The sequence below is a fragment of the Phragmites australis genome, chromosome 21 (assembly GCF_958298935.1).
Source record: "Phragmites australis chromosome 21, lpPhrAust1.1, whole genome shotgun sequence".
Lineage (NCBI taxonomy): Eukaryota > Viridiplantae > Streptophyta > Magnoliopsida > Poales > Poaceae > Phragmites > Phragmites australis.
In genome coordinates, this window is record NC_084941.1 from 16,231,473 (window position 1) to 16,249,074 (window position 17,602).

General features: G+C 44.4%; 2 pseudogenes; one reads left to right on the plus strand and one right to left on the minus strand.

Annotated features, from left to right (window-relative positions):
- Positions 1–297: 297 nt before the first annotated feature.
- Positions 298–2,933, minus strand: LOC133903187 (uncharacterized; annotated as a pseudogene).
- Positions 2,934–4,676: 1,743 nt separating this feature from the next.
- On the plus strand, positions 4,677–8,550 carry LOC133902947 (pentatricopeptide repeat-containing protein At4g26680, mitochondrial-like; annotated as a pseudogene).
- The last annotated feature ends 9,052 nt before the right edge of the window (positions 8,551–17,602 follow it).

A 17,602-nucleotide genomic window follows, 5' to 3' on the forward strand; every position in this document is an offset into this window, starting at 1 on the left:
GTTCTTTCAGAAGAGATGAGTGTATTCAGTAAAATGAAACAGAGATAGTCAAATTCACACCATACATGTCAATAGCAAATATAAAACATGGGCTCATATTTGACAACATAGATATAACTATTACATACTTCATATTAATGCTCACAGTCACTGACTAGACAACAGCATAGTAACAAAAGATCATACAAAGCCCATACTGGATAGCACAAGTCCACAAAAATTAAATTCATACAACCCATAGTTTACTGTTTTTGGTTGGCAACAAAATCACAAGTAAAGACAAGTTCACACAATCCTTCATCCCGGGAAGTGGGTGCTAATATACCTAGAAACCCAAACCAACTTGTTGCTGAAGTTCAATGTGTTGAATGCCCTTGCAATCTGAACATTCTCAACCAAATAGGTATAGTAATGAGAAAGATGTGTCTCATCAAAACCTGGAAGGTTTTTCAAGTTGTCCCAAAGACCCTCGGGCAAATCATTGTCGGTGCTACCAGCATTCTCTATAGCGGTGGCAAGCCTTTCACCGACAGCTCGAAGTGTTGTTTGTAAGCTGTCATCTTCACTTGCAACTGACTTGGATCTCTTTGGTTTGGGAGCCGATGACTCACCATCATCTTTTGTTGCTCCAACTCCATCATTCCCGGTTTCATCATCTTCAATTTCAGTCGCTTCTGTTGCTAGAGGGTCACTTGATCCTTTTGCATACTCCCCCGTAGCCAAACTATTACCAAAAATTGTAGCCATCTCACGGTAGTGCTCAAGAGGTTTGTTTAGATATTCAGCATCTCCTTTGTGGTCCTAGCATCCAATACACAACATGTTAGACACAATATAGGCAGCCACCCAAATTCTTGTTAGCAGAAAAAATACCTTAATATGATTTGCATAATGCTCATGATCAAGTCTAATAATACAACTGTCTTCATCCCAAAGTAAGGCTCAAATTCCGAAGTCTAGTAATCTTTCCAAACTTCCTCCTCCATGTTCTAATGTGATTCCCAATCTGGTCTGCAGTCAAGTTAAGCTTGAAATGCTCATTCAATGCTCTAGCACAAGCGTTGAGATGAACTTTCTTGAAACCTGAAGAGGTTCTAGTTCCATTAGCCACGACATTAGCTAAGTTGCTAAGCATATAGGAAGACATGGACGATGTCCATGTAACATGGCCACTCCCCAAAGGTTGTCCCCCCATGTTTTCCCCATTTAGCTCAAGATCCATCTCCTACATTCATTGAAACACATATTGCGATGTTTAATAGCATAGCAGCAAAACACATGCACAGATATGATAAATACAATAGTTCTTGAGAGCAATACAAATAAAATAGTTCTTGAGATATGATAAATACAATAGTTCTTGAGAGCAATACAAATAAAATAGTTCTTGAGAGCAATACAAATACAATAGTTCTTGAGAGCAATACAAATAAATTAGTTCTTGAGATATGATAAATACAATAGTTCTTGAGAGCAATACAAATAAAATAGTTCTTGAGAGCAATACAAATACAATAGTTCTTGAGAGCAATACAAATACAATAGTTCTTCAGAGCAATACAAATACAATAGTACATATTAATTTCCATGGTAGTTTTGCCGGTCTTCCCACATTTGATTGGCAATTTGCTGCCTGAAATTAACCATATATGCATGTTCACTTGCTTGACCACTTGACGATGAACTGAGGTTGGGATTACATGGCCAATCGGTGTCCGGTATGATTAGTTCATCAATCCCGTCATCTATAACCCAATTATGAATAATACAGGAAGCTACAACAATGTCTACTTGAGTAGGAAAGGGAAGAATGGAGTGGCATCATCAAGGATTTTGAACCTCCTCTTTAGTGACCCAAATGCACGCTCTACGGTCACACGCAGAGATGAGTGCCTAAGATTGAACAATTCCTTCTCATCTTGCACGGGATTGTTCCCCCACTCATTCAAGTGGTATCTCACACCACGAAAAGGAGGCAAGAATCCAGGTTTGGCTCCATATCCAGCATCAACTAGGTAGAATTTTCCTAACATATGAGGCACAAATAGGTGACATTGCTATATAGAAAGAAATGAAATTTACAAATGGAGCTACATAGTTAATCTATTACCTTGTGGGACATGTAGGCCATTTTCACGTTCTAAAGCATCACGTAATACTAGAGCATCGTGCGCTGTCCCCTCCCAACCGGCCAAGACATAAGTGAACCGAAGATCAAAATCTACAGCCGCCATCACATTTTGAGAAGCATATGACTTCCTACCACGAAAGGAAGGCTCCATATCCTTAGAAACGGATGCTCTTACATGTGTACCATCAATAGCTCCAACACAATCCTATTTGGTGAACAATTAAACCCAAAATCATTACGAACCATACAAATTTATGCCTAAAAACTGAAAAAAAATGTTTATTTTGCCTCAATCACATACCTTAAAGTATGGATCCCACCTTGGGTTTCCTTCGATTTTAGTTGGGGTCTCCAATGAAGGTGGCCTAATAAGTTCATTTCGTAGCTCACCAATGGCGTGAAGAACTAATTTGAAATAACGGCTAACGGTTTCACCGGACCTACCAAAATTTGTGCCAACTAACCTATTCCTAAGGTTGTGTCCAATAGTGTTCAAAAACATCGCTACTTGTTACTCAACACACATATGTATAGTGTCTTTAAGCAAGGCACGGTCCCTCAAGAGTTTACAAAACCGGAAGAAAGGTGCTCTACCAAGCCTAAGCATGCTCACACAAGTTGTATCATTCTTCCATATTTTATTGTTTAGATAGTCCATTCTTATCCTATCCCTTTCTTCTATTGGCCCATATGTAATACATGCTCTCCTTTTCCTTTTTCTCAACTCAACAACTAAGGCCATGATAGAAATAGTAATATATGCCGTAGCGCCAAAAATTAACATTTTCCTCCTCTTGTCCATCTACAATGCAAGATTGTAACATACAGTGAGATAGCATCGTATTTGTACTGACATCCAAGCTAAACTAAAGATATGTATATATCACAGCATTGCATCATTCAAGGCATCATTTAAGTAGTGAAACAATTTGGTTGAGATTAACATATTCCAGAGTTTTCTAGTTTGGAAGAGCATCAGTTAAATTTAATGCAGACAATTACAATCCAAAAGCATCAATTAGTGAAGTTGATAATGTAATGTACCTTGCACCGGTAATTGCAGTCCAAAAACATCAGTACAAAACCTTTTACTTACACTAACTGATAATTAAATGAAATGGTAGCTACAAAATCAGATTTCTTCACATTTCTAACCCGACGACGGAATAAACACTAACGCGCAACTTGCAACCCTCCATTCTATTCCACATCTTGAATTAAACAGATCAAGCAGAAACATATCAACTTCTCTTCTCATTCTTCAAAAAGAAGAACTCTCAAAATATATTCCTATGTATATCTATTCAATTATCACACGAAAATAGTACTTCAATTCTTCGATTCTTCAGTGCTTCAAAACAACACATACACATAGATCTGCAATAGCGGCATGCACGTACCGGTGCTTGAAGAAGACGAAGGAGGGAGGGAGCCGACGGCAGCGACGGATATCCAGAGGACGGAGCGGGCTAGCGCCGGCGAAGGATCTTCGGAGGATGGAGGGAGCTTCAACAGAAGGAGTGGGCTGACGGTGGCGATGGATCTTCGAAGGAAGGAGAGGCCCGGCTGCAGATGGAGCGGGCCGACGATGGCAACGGGGCCTTCGGAGGACGGAGAGGGCCGGCGACGGTGACGGTTGTTCGGGGGAGGGAGGGAGCCGGTGGAGGCGCCCGTCCGTTGGAGGAGGGAGGGGGCCGACGACAGCGCCCAAGCGGCGACACCAGATCTTCGGAGGAGGGAGGGGACCGGCCGCGGCGAGGGAAGTTCGGGGGAGGGAGGGGGCAGGCGGCGACACTCGTTCTTCGGAGGAGGGAGGGGGCGGCGGCGGGGCCTGTCCTTCGGAGGAGAGGCGGCCAGGGATTCGGAGGTGATAGGAACGTGAGTCACGAGATGAGTGGAGGCTGTGGAGCGAAGTGGACGGCCTCATCCGGCATTTTTTGGGGGTTGCGCTCATCCGGCATCTCAACGAATATTCGCTTTAGTGGGATGACCTCGCCGGGTACCGATCCAGCAACCAAACACCGGAATCAGCAAAAAAACATGAACGGGGCGATCCCATCCACCCTCATACCGTGAACCAAACACACCCTAAGGGTACGAGCAGGGGAGGAAGCAGGCGGCGGTGGTTTTCTTTGGTTCTCGGCGAGCTTGACTTGTGAAGCTTCGCGATGCCTAGCTGGTCTACTACCCCATCATCGCACTGTTTTCTTGCGATCAGACGGTTCGTATTAACCAGCCAATCGGAGCACAGAGAACCCGATGGGCTTTAGATATGTAAAGATGGCAGATCGTAACTGAAATAGTTTGACCATGACAATGAGTGAATAGAAATCGAAACGTAGTGGAAATACTTTGGGATTTTGCCTTAAGATGTGCACTAGCCCGGTTTTTGGTTTAAGCTGGGCTGGGCTGGGATGGGCCTTAGCCCATGTTCAGCTCAACTAGCCCAAGCCCAAGGCAATGGTAGTACGTTTTCGCATCCTACGGCTAACCATAAGCTCTAAGCGCTATGCCCACATCCAACGGCTGTAAATGGTTGGTGATATGGAAGATTACTCCAATGCATAGCCCCTGTCCTCGGCGGCCGCCGGCCGCAGGCTGTCGACTCGCGCCGTCTCCGGCGAAGCCGCGAGCGACCCCATGAACCGCTACTAATGCCGCCGCCGCCGCCGCCGCCGCCGCGGCGTGCGCTGCCACTGCCGCGCTTCACCCTTCCTCCCCTCGCCGGCCAGGACCACCTCTCTGTGCCCGCACTCCGCTCCCACCTCTCCGCCTCGCCGCCTCGCTCTCCCGCTTCCTCCCTGGCCTCACCCCGCTCCGCCTCACCCACCTCCTCCTCCTCCTCGCCGGCCCGGCGCTTTCTCAGGGCTTCCCGCACGGCTTCCTCGCTGCGCTACTCCCGTCGCCGCCTCCCCCGCTCCCGCTCGCCGTCCTGCTCCACTCCCTCCCGCCGCGCCGCTGCGGCGCTGCGCCGAGCTCCTCGCATCCGTGCTCCCTCCATCTCGCCGCACGCCTTCCTGGACCTCCTCCACCACGTCCTACTCACGGCCCGCCTCGCCACCGGGCCGCGGCTCCCCGCCGCCTCCGCTGCAGTTGCCGTCCCGGCCCTCCACGTTCTCTTCTCAGCATGTGCGCGCGGCCAGAAGCTCTCCTGGGCCACTCTCACATTCCGCGCCATGCGCGCGCACGGCCTGCTCCCGAGCGTCGAGTCCTGGAACGTTCTCGTCTCCGCCGCGCTCCGGCTGCGGCGCCCTGAGATCACCATCCCCTTCTTCCGGGAGATGCGCCGGTGCGGGATCTCGCCCAACGTGTACACGGCCAACATGGTGATGCTGGCGTTCTGTGCCCTGGGCCGGCTTGTGGACGCGACCCAGGTGCTCGACAAAATGTCTGACTGGGGAGTTGGGAGGACGGCAGCCAGCTTCAACACACTTATTGCTGCCTACTGCAGGGACAGTGGTGGCATGGAGCCTGCGCTGTGGCTGAAGAAGAGGATGGATCGTGAGGGGCTCATGCCGAACGAGGTAACATATAACACGATGGTGCATGGGCTATGCAAGGAGGGCAGGATGCGGCAGGTGAACTGAGTGGTGAGTGAGATGAGGGTGAAGGGGGTGACGCAGAACACAGTCACCTACAACACGCTGATTTATGGGTATGTGACACACGATGATAATGAGGCGGTGTCAAGGATTCATGAGATGCTGAAGGCCGGAGTGGGGGTCAATATAGTGACATACAACGCTCTCATCCTTGGACTTTGCAATGAAGGGAAGATGAAGAAGGCTGGGCGTTTGGTTCAGGAGCTTTGCACGGCCAAACTTGTACCGAATGCATCAACTTTCTCGGCGCTAATTGTTTGGCAGTGCAAGAAGCAGAACTCAGAGCGAGCGCTAGATCTATTGAATATAATGAAGAAAAGCGGGTTTCATCCGAACTACGACACCTATAAGATCGTTGTATCCACTTTCCGTGAGAACAAGGATTTCGAAGGAGCAGTGGATGTTATGAAGGACATGCTCGGGAGGTGCATGGCTCCTGACAAGGCTTTGCTGCATGAATTATTTGAAGGCCTCTCTGAAGCTAAAAAACTTCACCTGGCAGAGGACCTCCGTTCAGCGGCTAATGGTGAAAGATCTATTCCTGATGTCCATTATACTGGTGATTATAGGAATAAAGATGAAGAGAAAACCAAATGTTAACATGCATGGTGGACTAACAAATGTCATAGCTAGTATGTCGTCAATTGCCGATTGCCGAATGCTGTGGAAGGATAGTCTAACAAAAGTTTGGCTGCGGCAGGAAACTGGTGTACTGAGTACAGTGCAAAGAAGAGGTGTAACAGAAGAAACAAGATCTTCCATATTGGGGGTTGATGTCCTTGCACTTTTCTGCAACGACAGCTATGTTCTCCCTATTATGTTATACTCCCACCATTTCTTTTATAAGGCGTGCTAACATTTCAAGATTCAAACTTCACAATATTTTACCAACAATTAGTATAACAATATGGAGATTTTGAGATGCAAATATGGTACCGTTGGATTCATATTTAAAGGTACTTTCCTAAGAGTATGATTTTATTTCTATCAACAATATACAATAAGAGAAATTAATAGTCAAATTTCAGTTTTGGAGATTGTGCCAAGTCAAACCACGCCCTATATTTTGAAATGGCGGGAGTAGCTCTTTAAAACTTTTATGAATTGTACTGTCAGTAATTGTTTACATGTTCGGCATATGCACACTTTTCTTTTGAGAGAGGCAGACACAACATCTCTATCCATCCTTATCTTTCATAATGCACTCTTTCATTTGATATACACTGAAACAAGTTGCACTTATATTATTGATGTACATCTCGAAAGTTTTAGTTTTGCACACTTTCATGTGTATACGAAACAAATTCTGCTTAGTTTGCCCTAAAATGGTAGTGAACTTGTTGTAGAGATTTGTTCAATGAAAATTTAGTAGCTTTCAGCTTAGGGCATAAAAAGTTTGTAACTTCACATGTTCAAGTCTACATTTCATGTTTCAGGCGCATATATTGGAAGCAGATACACACTATTGTAGCATGGATAGCTGCATTTGTCAAATGAGAAAGGTGAGGACAAATTTATTTCATCTTTTGGTCCATTCTTACAGCATAATTGTACAAAAATGTCTTCTAAGGTTAGCAGTTTTTTTTTTTCAAAATCACAAGTTCCTAAATGATTCACAAGCATAATGTGGCATGTCCAAGGTACTGCAGATAAATAATTTACTGCTTTTATACAAATTTCCAGTCTTTAATAACGAACTCACAAACTTGTAACTGCTGAAGTGCTAGATGCTTTTTTTTAAGAACTCCAGTAGGGGAATCCCCAATTGATGGAAAAGCTTTATTAAGAAGCTCATAGATAAAACAAACACATCTGTACAGAGTCTAAGAGAAGGCTAGACATAATCGAACAGAGAGCAAGGCTAGACACTAGCTAAAACAGTTAAGCCATTGGGATAACGAGGAGTGAAGAGAGTTATTAAATCTGTACAGCTGCAAGCGCACAGTGTCCATAAAGTTTGAGCGCCAATTACGAAATGAAGGATTAGCCCATTGAAAGATCTTTGAGTTCTTTTGTTTCCAGATTTCCCAGGCTGCAATGGCAAAGACTTCCATGAAGAACTAATGGTGAAAAGCTTGTGCTGCTTCATGTACCATATCAAAGAAGTCAGCAGATAGGTTCCAAGTAATTCCAAGAGAGGACCAACACCTGACGATGAAGGAGCATGCAAAGAAGAGATGGAGGTTATTGTCTTGGATTCTTTGTCTTTTCCTCTTGAGCAGATTACGAGTGTTGATTCTATCTTTAAATAGAAGCCAGATAAAAACCTTGATTTTTTTAGCACTTTGATTTCCAAATCCGAAGCAAGGGTACTGGTGGTGTAATGGATTTATGTGGCAGCTCATAGTATTTACTTGATCCAAGTATCCTTTTGAGTGCTCTGATTCTGAATGTTGTCCATTTTCTGGTGCAAAATCTGCAGTTCTTGGAATGCCTCAGTGGAAAGTGGAGTGTGAAAGTTCATGAGGGGGGAACTGCTTTCCCTACATGTTGCAATGGACAAGTTTTTATTTTTGGCAAAGAAGTAAAGATGAGGAAGATTCTTGAGATAATTGCCATTCCAAACATCATGCCAGAGTAGAATAGTGGAACCAACACCTGGACGCCTCGAAGCAGTACCTCTAAAATAGTCAATAAAACTCATAATGTTCCAACACCATAAAAAGCTTTTGGCTTTGAAGGTATGGGGTATACGGCCATTATGATAGTGAGTATTCCAAATTAATTGAACTTAAAGGACATCCGGACTATTGTAGAATTTGTGCAGGCTCTTACCTAGAAGAGCTTCATTCTGCATTGTCAGATTGATGACCCTTAAACCCCCTTTGTTTTTGGAATACAAAACCTGCTTCCAAGCTATTAGAGATTTTCCTCTTGAAGAGCTGTTAGGTCTTCTCCATAAACAATTTCTCCTAGCTTTGTCAATAACCTTAATAACTTTCTTTGGGAGTTTGAAGGTGCACATATTATATGTTGACAGGGAAGAAAGCATTGAATTAATCAAAGTGAGCCTTCCTGCAAGGCCCAACAACGACAAGGTGGCTATGATTCTTCTCTCAATCTTGTTCATGATGGGAGTCATATCCTCAAATCTTGGTCTAGTGATACCCAAAGGAAGGCAAGATAAGTGAAGGGCATAGAGCCCACTATGCATCCGAAGACTCCAGCCAAAATATTTGTCTTTCTCACTTACAGGTTAATGGGAACAAGATAGGATTTGGCAAAATTGAGTCCAGACGATTGCGTGTAGGTGTGAAGAATAACTTTAAGACAGAAGAGCTTTGAGAATAATGATAGTGTCGTCTGCATACTGAATGATAGGGAAGTCTGAGATGATGCATTGAAGAAGTTCTGCTGCAATGATACAGAAGAGGGAAAAGAGGATCTCCTTGACTGACTCCTCTTTTACAAGAAATGTCTTGCTAGGAACCCTATTAAGGAGGATAAAAGAGGAGCTTGATCCAAGAATGGAATCAATCCAGTTGATTCATTTTTGACTGAAGCCCAACTTCTTCATCACTTGAAGGATTAGTCCATAGACCACCATGTCAAAGGCTTTTTCGAAATCTAGCTTGAGAATGACAATCTCTTCTTCTTTTCTCTCGAATATGCAAGAGAGCCGCGTATTATTTTATTAAAGAACAAAGAGAACAAGATCAACACCAATCCCACCCACTTAAAAAACACACGTGCCACTGACACAAATAAAGAATGACCCAGCCTAAAAAACAGCAACACCTAGCTAGCCCTCTAGACTAACCCTTGGAGCTCCTTAGCCCTGGCTGCACACCACAAAGTGCCCTCTGCTTCCACTGCCCGCACAACTTTATTTGTATCAGGAGAGGTAGCATTGAAAACACAATCATTTCGATGTTTCCAAAGTTCCCAAGCAACTAGAATAATCAAGGAGTTAAGCCCTTTCCTTTGCTGCTTGTCTACCTGCCTAATTGATCAACTCCACCAAGCTGAAAAGCCATCAACATTAGGAGGTGGCGCTAGCATTTCAAGACCAACCCGCTGGAAGACAAAGAACCAAACTTGCTATGAAACCACACAGGAGATAAGGAGGTACTGCATTGTCTCATCAGATTGATCACAAAGAGGGTAGCAAGGAGGATGAGGAAGACCTCGGTTCGCTAATCTGTCAGTTGTCCAACAACATTGAGTAGGGCCAGCCATATGAAAAATTTGCAGTGTAGCGGAGCCCATGATTTCCAAATCCTCTTCCACGGTGCAAACCTGATGGTGCCCACAAAGAAAGCTTTAAAGGCTGACTTGCAAGAATATGTCCCCGAGCTAGATAATTTCCAAGAGTGCTGATCCTGCACCTCATGCTGTAGAATAATATCTTCCATCAAATCCCACACCATCAAATACTCCTCAATGGCTTGCACTGTCAGAGCACCTTTTATATCAGAGACCTAACACTAGTTATCAAGTCCCTGAGCAACTATCCATTGATTTATAGCTCGCTCAGGGACCAAAGCAATAAGATTAGGCGCTAACTCGGCTAGAGTTCGACCATGCAACCACCAGTTGACCAAAACTTGGTGTCCATTCCATTACCAACCAAAAACATTGCTTGAGCACATGGATGGACCTGCACTTGCATACCTGACCAAGGTCTGGTAGGATCAGTTTTTTACAACCAAAGCCACCTCATATGTAGAGCACAACCAAGAGAGGTCAGATTATGGATACCCAGGCCCCCATACTCAATTGGGAGGAAAACTCTCCACCAAGCCACTAGGCAATTGCCGCCATTAGCTTGCTCCTGCCCCTACCAAAGAAAACCTTGTCTCCGCTTGTCAATTGCCGCCGTGATAACCCATTTAGGAAGATCAAAAGCAATCATGAGATAAATAGGAATGGACGTGAGCATTGCTTTGACCATGATGAGTCTGTCAGCCCTGTTCATCAAGGATGCTTTCCATCCTAGGAGACAATCGGCCACTTTATCCACAAGAGGTTGGAGTTCTGCTTTAGTGGGTTTTCTAATTGATAGAGGCAAGCCAAGATAAGTGCAAGGAATTTTTCTTACTTCACAAGACATCACCCAATGAACTACCACCAGGTGCTCATCCTGGCACTGAAAAAGGTGTTACTGAGCACTTTAGGATGTTTGTTTTGAGTCCAAAGGCTGCACCAAATACCCAGAGTATACGTGTAATCAGTTCAAGGTCCTCCTTCCTTGGCCAAAGAAAAAGGACAGCATCATCCGCATACAAGGATACCTGATGTGGGATACCTCGGGCAGCAAGTGGTTGTAAGAATCCACCTTGACATGCTCGAGTAATAAGCGAATTCAAGACATCCATGACGAGTATGAAGAGCATGGGGGAGAGAGGATCCCCTTGTCTAAGACCTCGGTGGTGCACAATTTCATCACCTGGTTCACCATTCAACAACACTCTGGTGGAAGACAAAGCCAAAAGAATGCATAACATGTCACACCAACAACGACCAAAACCCAATTGCTGCAGCACTTCCAATAAGAAAGGCCATGAAACTAAATCGAAGGTTTTGGAGATATCCAACTTTAGAAGAATGTGTGGATCCTTGGATATGTGCAAACTCTTGGCTGTTTGTTGGACAAGGAGGAAATTGTTATGTATACATCAGCCTCTGACAAATACACTTTGGTTGACAGAAACCATTGAGGATAACTTCGTCGCTAATCTGTTGGCCATGAGTTTAGTGACCAGCTTTGCAAAACTGTGAATCAAACTTATAGGCCAGTAATCTTTTACTTGAATAGCATTCACCTTCTTGGGCAAAAGCGTGATATAAGCAGTGTTCAAGAGATGCAATTTATTTCCACGTCCAAGCTGTACGGCCAGCAGAGCTTCTATAATATCCACCTTGATAATCGGCCAACACACTCTATAAAAGCTCCCCGTAAAGCCATCCGGGCCTGGAGCTTTATCTTGGAGCAATATCTAAAATAGTTCGCCCTACCTTATCCTCAGTGAAAAAAATATCCAAGCTCTCCAAATCATGCTGGTGGTGGTGGAACATATTCAGATCAAGGGTCATATCCCTCTATTCAGTTGTCCCGAACAGACCTGAGTAAAAATAAAAAATAGCGGTTTGCTTGTCTTCTTGGCTTGCAACAATATGATCTCCCACTTGGAATTCCATAATAAAGTTTTTTCGTTTCCTTTACCTGGCATGCTGATGGAAAAAGATGTGTTGGTGTCGCCCTCACAGAGATAAAGTATGCGAGATCATTGCCGAGAAATAGTAAGACAGTGCAATTTCAGCTTTTTCCGAAGCAGTTCCTCTTCCCAAGAAAGTGGATGAGAGTCATGAGCAATCTCGAGACGGTGTAGTATTTCTTTATCCATGGCTAGCAGCGTTTTAACATGCCCAACTTTCTGTTGACTCCAACTTTGGAGGCCCCTACTCAGCTGTCTCATCTTGATATAAAGCCGCTCGACGGGGCAATTAGCCGAAACCGATGTAGCCCAATTTTGTTTGCACTGCCTTCTGAAATCCTTGTAGGGTTGGCTAGAAAGTCCCGAAATGAAACCGTCGCTTGCCACGTGTATTGGTTTTGAGACCCAAAATGAGAGGGCAGTGGTCAGATGACGCAAATGCTAAGCTTTGGAGGATAGAATTTGGAAAGATGTTTTCCCAATCGATTGTATAGAAAGCTCGATCCAACTTGACCAAAGTCGGAGAATCCCGTTCATTCGACCATGTGTATTTCCGGCCAAGAAGACATATTTCCATGAGTGACAAAAACAACCCATCATCGCTCTATTCAAATTTGCATTGTTTTTGTCTTCGGCTTGGTAAATTAAGTTAAAATCTCCCGTGAGCAGCCATGGTCCAGCGCATACAGCACAGATATCACGCAGCTCTAGCAGAAAAAGCAATTTATTGGCATCGACCTTGGTCCATATACCCTGGTGAACCACCAATTGTTTCCTTCTAGTTCAGCGAAATGAACTAAAACCAAAAAATTATCCACTCTGGACCCCAGCAGTTGGCAGACAGTACTCTTCCATGCGATGAGAATACCGCCCCCTGTGTACCATCAACCAGCAAGGCGACATGTTGATCAAACTCTGACACAGCAAGTAGGAGGCGGGGAGTAAAGGCAGCCACTATGGTTTCTTGCAAACAGACAGGCCCCTTGGGAAGACGAGACGTCCAGATGGGTGGGGCTGCTGCCAATACTGCCATGAACGGGACGCCCTAAGGGCATCAAAATCCAAGCGCCCCTCTAACGGAGGATGGGATACTGCCACGTGGCTCCTCTACACGTTAGTTGGCCCTAGTCAAGAGTACACCAGGATCCTGCCCCCGCCGCCAGTGCCATGAACGCCGGCAGTGGGAGGATTACCAGCCGATGAGGGCCCATCTTCGCCGCCGGAATTCGTACGCCGACATTGCCTTTGGCCATCATCATTCCCGCCGGAGGTCAGCGGCGAACCAAAATCACCGGCGAGAACCGTTGACACAGAAGTATCGATGGGATACATAAGAGCCTTCTTCTCCAGCACGCCCATCACCAAATCAAACTTTGGTGGCTCCACGATGATCAACTCCATGCACGGAGGAAATAATTGCGAGTGGAACGTCCAGGTGATGAGCCGGAAGATTCCGAACGATCAGCGGTAGCCGGGTGTAGACACTGTATCCAACAATACTGATTAAGCAGGTGCTCTGGCGTTGCAAATTCCTAAGCGTGAGCAGGGACTCCATGAAGGGCCAACTCAACCTGGAATGGCAGAGAACCTCCAATTGAATGGGCTTGTTTTGACGATCGCTTTATCATCACTATGAAGAAAGGGGTGCAGACTGGTTGGCCGCTGTTGAGGACCAAGGACGCTGCCATCTCATCCGGCAGCAAGAGGAGAAAATCCTCCGGTGAGGACCGGTGAGGACCGGTGAATGCGCATGGTGTCGGCGTCGAGATTAAACCTGCGAGCAAGCCCCACCACGCCTGCTGAGGAGAGACCGACAGTCTGGTGCCCACCACCGTCACGAATACCGTGCGTCGCAGGTCATCTTCCGCCCGTATAATGCTCTCTAAGCGATCCAGAACGCAGCGAGGACAGCGAGAGCTAGGTCCAGAGAGCACCGCGGTAGAAGTCACCGCCGGCCGAACTGACTCTCGCTCCCGTGAAGCACGACCAACACAGGGTGGAGGAGGCGGTGGAGGATGGTGAGCGCCAGCGTTCGAAGTGGCCCGCCGCCTCCTAGGCCTGCGACGCGGACGTCCTTCATGATCTTCAACAACTCCACTTGTCTCGGAGTAGCTAGCCCCATGCACGCCATTGATGGCTGTAGTCATTGATGGACACTGCAGACTGCACAGGAACAAGACCCACTGGATCGAAGAAGCCGGCAAAGACAAGTGTCTCGAATCAAACTTGCTAGACCTCTGTAGCAGAAGACTGGAACCTCTGGCCGTCGGAGCAAGATGGCATTCGTAGGATTGGTGACCAAGCGACTGACAGTGAAAGCAACGTGAACTTCGTCGGTAGTGAGCAGCCAAATGGTTCGGGGAAAAACAATTGAAGCATTTCCCATGGAGATCATCAGGAACATCTCCACAAGGATGACACGAAGGCCGGAGTCGCTTCCTATGGGCACATTGACCTTCAGCACGTTGCCACCCTTCTTCATCGAGGGTGCCCACAGGAACTGCCACGGTAGGCATCGGAGGGTGTAGGAACGGGATTGACGACTAGAGGGAGGGTGAATAGGCGTCTCAACAAATTTCTTGCGAAATTGATGGCATTCTCCTATTTGGATCACCCAACACACCTCAAAACTCAAGCGAAAGAAAAAATAGAGAGAAGTTTTAACCAGAGAAAATCAAGGCAACATGACTCCACAGATGGTATATGAACCATAGGTTCTATTTAATATCAATCAATGTGTCTTAGCACTCGAAAGATCACAACATGCAAATGAACAAGAAAAGATGAACACCGAGCAACGAAACTCTCCAAATTGATTGTCTAGAGGCAAGAGAATTCAAAACCCTATCACACAAGCGTGTGTATGTGAATTTTACGCCTCTAGCAACAAGAAGAATGACCTCACAAGATGCTGAAATTTTAGCCAAAAAACTAAAACGAAAATCAAAATCGAAAACTGAAAAACTTGCAAGGGAACCAATAGAGAGAAATTAGAAGGAGGGGAATTCAAGCATATGCAAAAACATAAACTTCATTAATAAAATAGGTCAGCCCTATTTTAAGCGGATTACAAAGATTTATCTCTCAAAACTCTCACATATTGCATAGACTAAGCACTCATCATTCTCTCCTCTAAAACTGTAGCTCTAAGCTCTTAAATGTGTGGCAAAGGAGGCTCAAGTGGCCGGTTAAGAGCCCTACTCTTCTATTTATAGGCCTAGAAAATTTGACCCTAAGTTTTCTAGTTTTTTCCCAAAATACCTTTCTCTTGTAATACACTCATATCTACCACCGATGGTATTTTGGTCAATTTTCTTCTCAATTCATCGGACGGCTGCGGCGCCTTCAGACTTTGCTTCGACACAAGCTTCACGATGGTACCACGTACTCCTCCAATCCTTCCATAGTTTTGAGGCCAAACCACGAAACCGCCTACACACTTCTCAAAGTGTGACTCGCGGTCTTGCTTACACCTTAAGCAAGCGTTTCGATGTTGACGCGTGTACTCCATCATGCGATCCTGACCGTCAGCAAGTCTCTCCCGATCCATCGGGCTGCCTTGTCATTTGTATCGGTATACCCTTCGCTTGACTTTGTCAACACGTCGTCTCCATCCACGTGTTCAGTTAAAATCACCCTTGACTTCGTCTAGCCTCCTTGATCGCCCGGCATCAAGCACTCCGCTTGGCCACGATCATCTCTCCATCACCTGCACACCATGAGAAAAGCAAACACATATCTCCAACTCCAGTTACAGTTAGTCCATAATCAATATGCTAAAATAAAATCCAAAATCAATTCAAATCTCATGCAAAACCGAAGATCATCAAGCCAAATAAATATCAATGTCAATCACTCATCACAAATAAACCACAATACATTTCAACTTGGTTTCTCAATCTCCCCCTTGATGAGTGCATTGACAACCCTCAAAGTGCAGAGATTTTGATTTGAAGAAATTAAGATAAGCTCATCCAAGTGACAAAAACTCGAGAAAAAGCAAAATATGTCACTTGGCATAAGAAAGGTTACAAAAGCCCTAAGAGAGGCAAAGACGAGCCAAAAGCCTCAAAAGAACCAAAAAAAAACTAAAAAACTCATGAACACATGCTCCTCTTTGATGATTGCACATATTCCATTTTTTTCATTTCTAGATAAATCAATTTTCTCCCCCTTTGTTGAATATTTGTGCATAATATCTTTAGGCATATTTTATCCCCCTTTGGTAATGCAAACATCAAGGATACAAGACTATGAAAAAGATGTGCAAATGAAATGCAAGTCTAGAAAGCTTCACATATAGATCACAAAGCACTTACAGGGACTAGAGATGTCAAAGCACTAGGAGGAAAACAATATAACTCAAAAGTGCACAAAGTCTTGAAGTGAGTTCATGTCACAAGCAGCGGGAGTGAAGCAAGTTTTGATCATGTTATTCAATTATCCCAAAGATGTCACCACAAAAGCATCTACAGTTTCATGATTAGTGCAAAGATTAGAGAAACTAGTGCTATGTCAAGTTCAAACTAGGCAACCAAGTTCAACCCGACGGGCTATGCAAACACCCACATATCAATCCAAGCCTTAGTTTAACAACATGAAAAATAACATTCTTAGCACATTAAAAAGCACAAGTTAAATTTCTCATTTGATCATTTAACTATCCTCAAGTGAGTTTTAAGCAACCATAGGTTCACTTCTTTGGCAAACCACATGAAGGCTTAAGCCACCGTATTAGATTCAATTTTAGCTCAAAACTTGATCATTCATTTTATTGACTCAGTATAGGATTCAAGATATGTTATTTTTCACAAAGCCAAAACAAGTTGTGCCTTTGTGACAAAAAAGAGCACATGTTCTTCCAAGGGTTAATTATGGACTAAACATTTATATAGACAAAGGTCAAAGATCCAATTCGCTAAACTGAACAAAGCGGCCTAGCACAAGCTTTTCACAGAGCTAACCCTAATTTAAGCATTGATCAAGCTAAAACAAACATTCAATGGTGACAAGAGATTATGTTCACATTTTAAGTTCTTTCTTAGAAAATACAAGCTTGCTCAACATATTCTATGCCATGTTTCAATAAGAGCTTAAGTTTGCACAAATTGTTATACATCCACTACACTTAGTACAAATTCACAACTAGTACAAGAAAGTGCAAAGAACATATAAGCGAAGCCTGCTAATATGATTATTTTACAATGCTATGCAATGCAAATGCAACAAAAGTAAGATAGAGTGTGTACAAAGGCAACTCTCCCTCACACAATGCCATATGGATGACACACACCAAGCTCTCCCCTCAGAAAGGCAAACCTTGTTGCAACTAGAGGCTTGTTAAAGATGTCGGCTAGTTGGTGTTAGATATCTATGTAGCTCAACTCAATATCCCCCTTCTCATTATGGTCTCTTAGGAAGTGGAATCTCACATCTATGTGTTTGGTTCTAGAGTACTGAACTGGGTTATTGGCTAAGCTTATAGCACTGGTGTTGTCATACAAAAATGATACACTCTTGAAATCTAACCCAAAATCCCACAAGGTAGCAACCATCCACAGAATCTGTGAGCAACAGCTAGCAGCAGCTACATATTCAGCTTCAGTAGTAGATTGCGCAACGCTAGACTGCTTGCGAGAAGACCAACACATAAGAGAAGTACCCAAGAAATATCAAGTACTAGAAATACTCTTCCTGTCAATTCTACACCC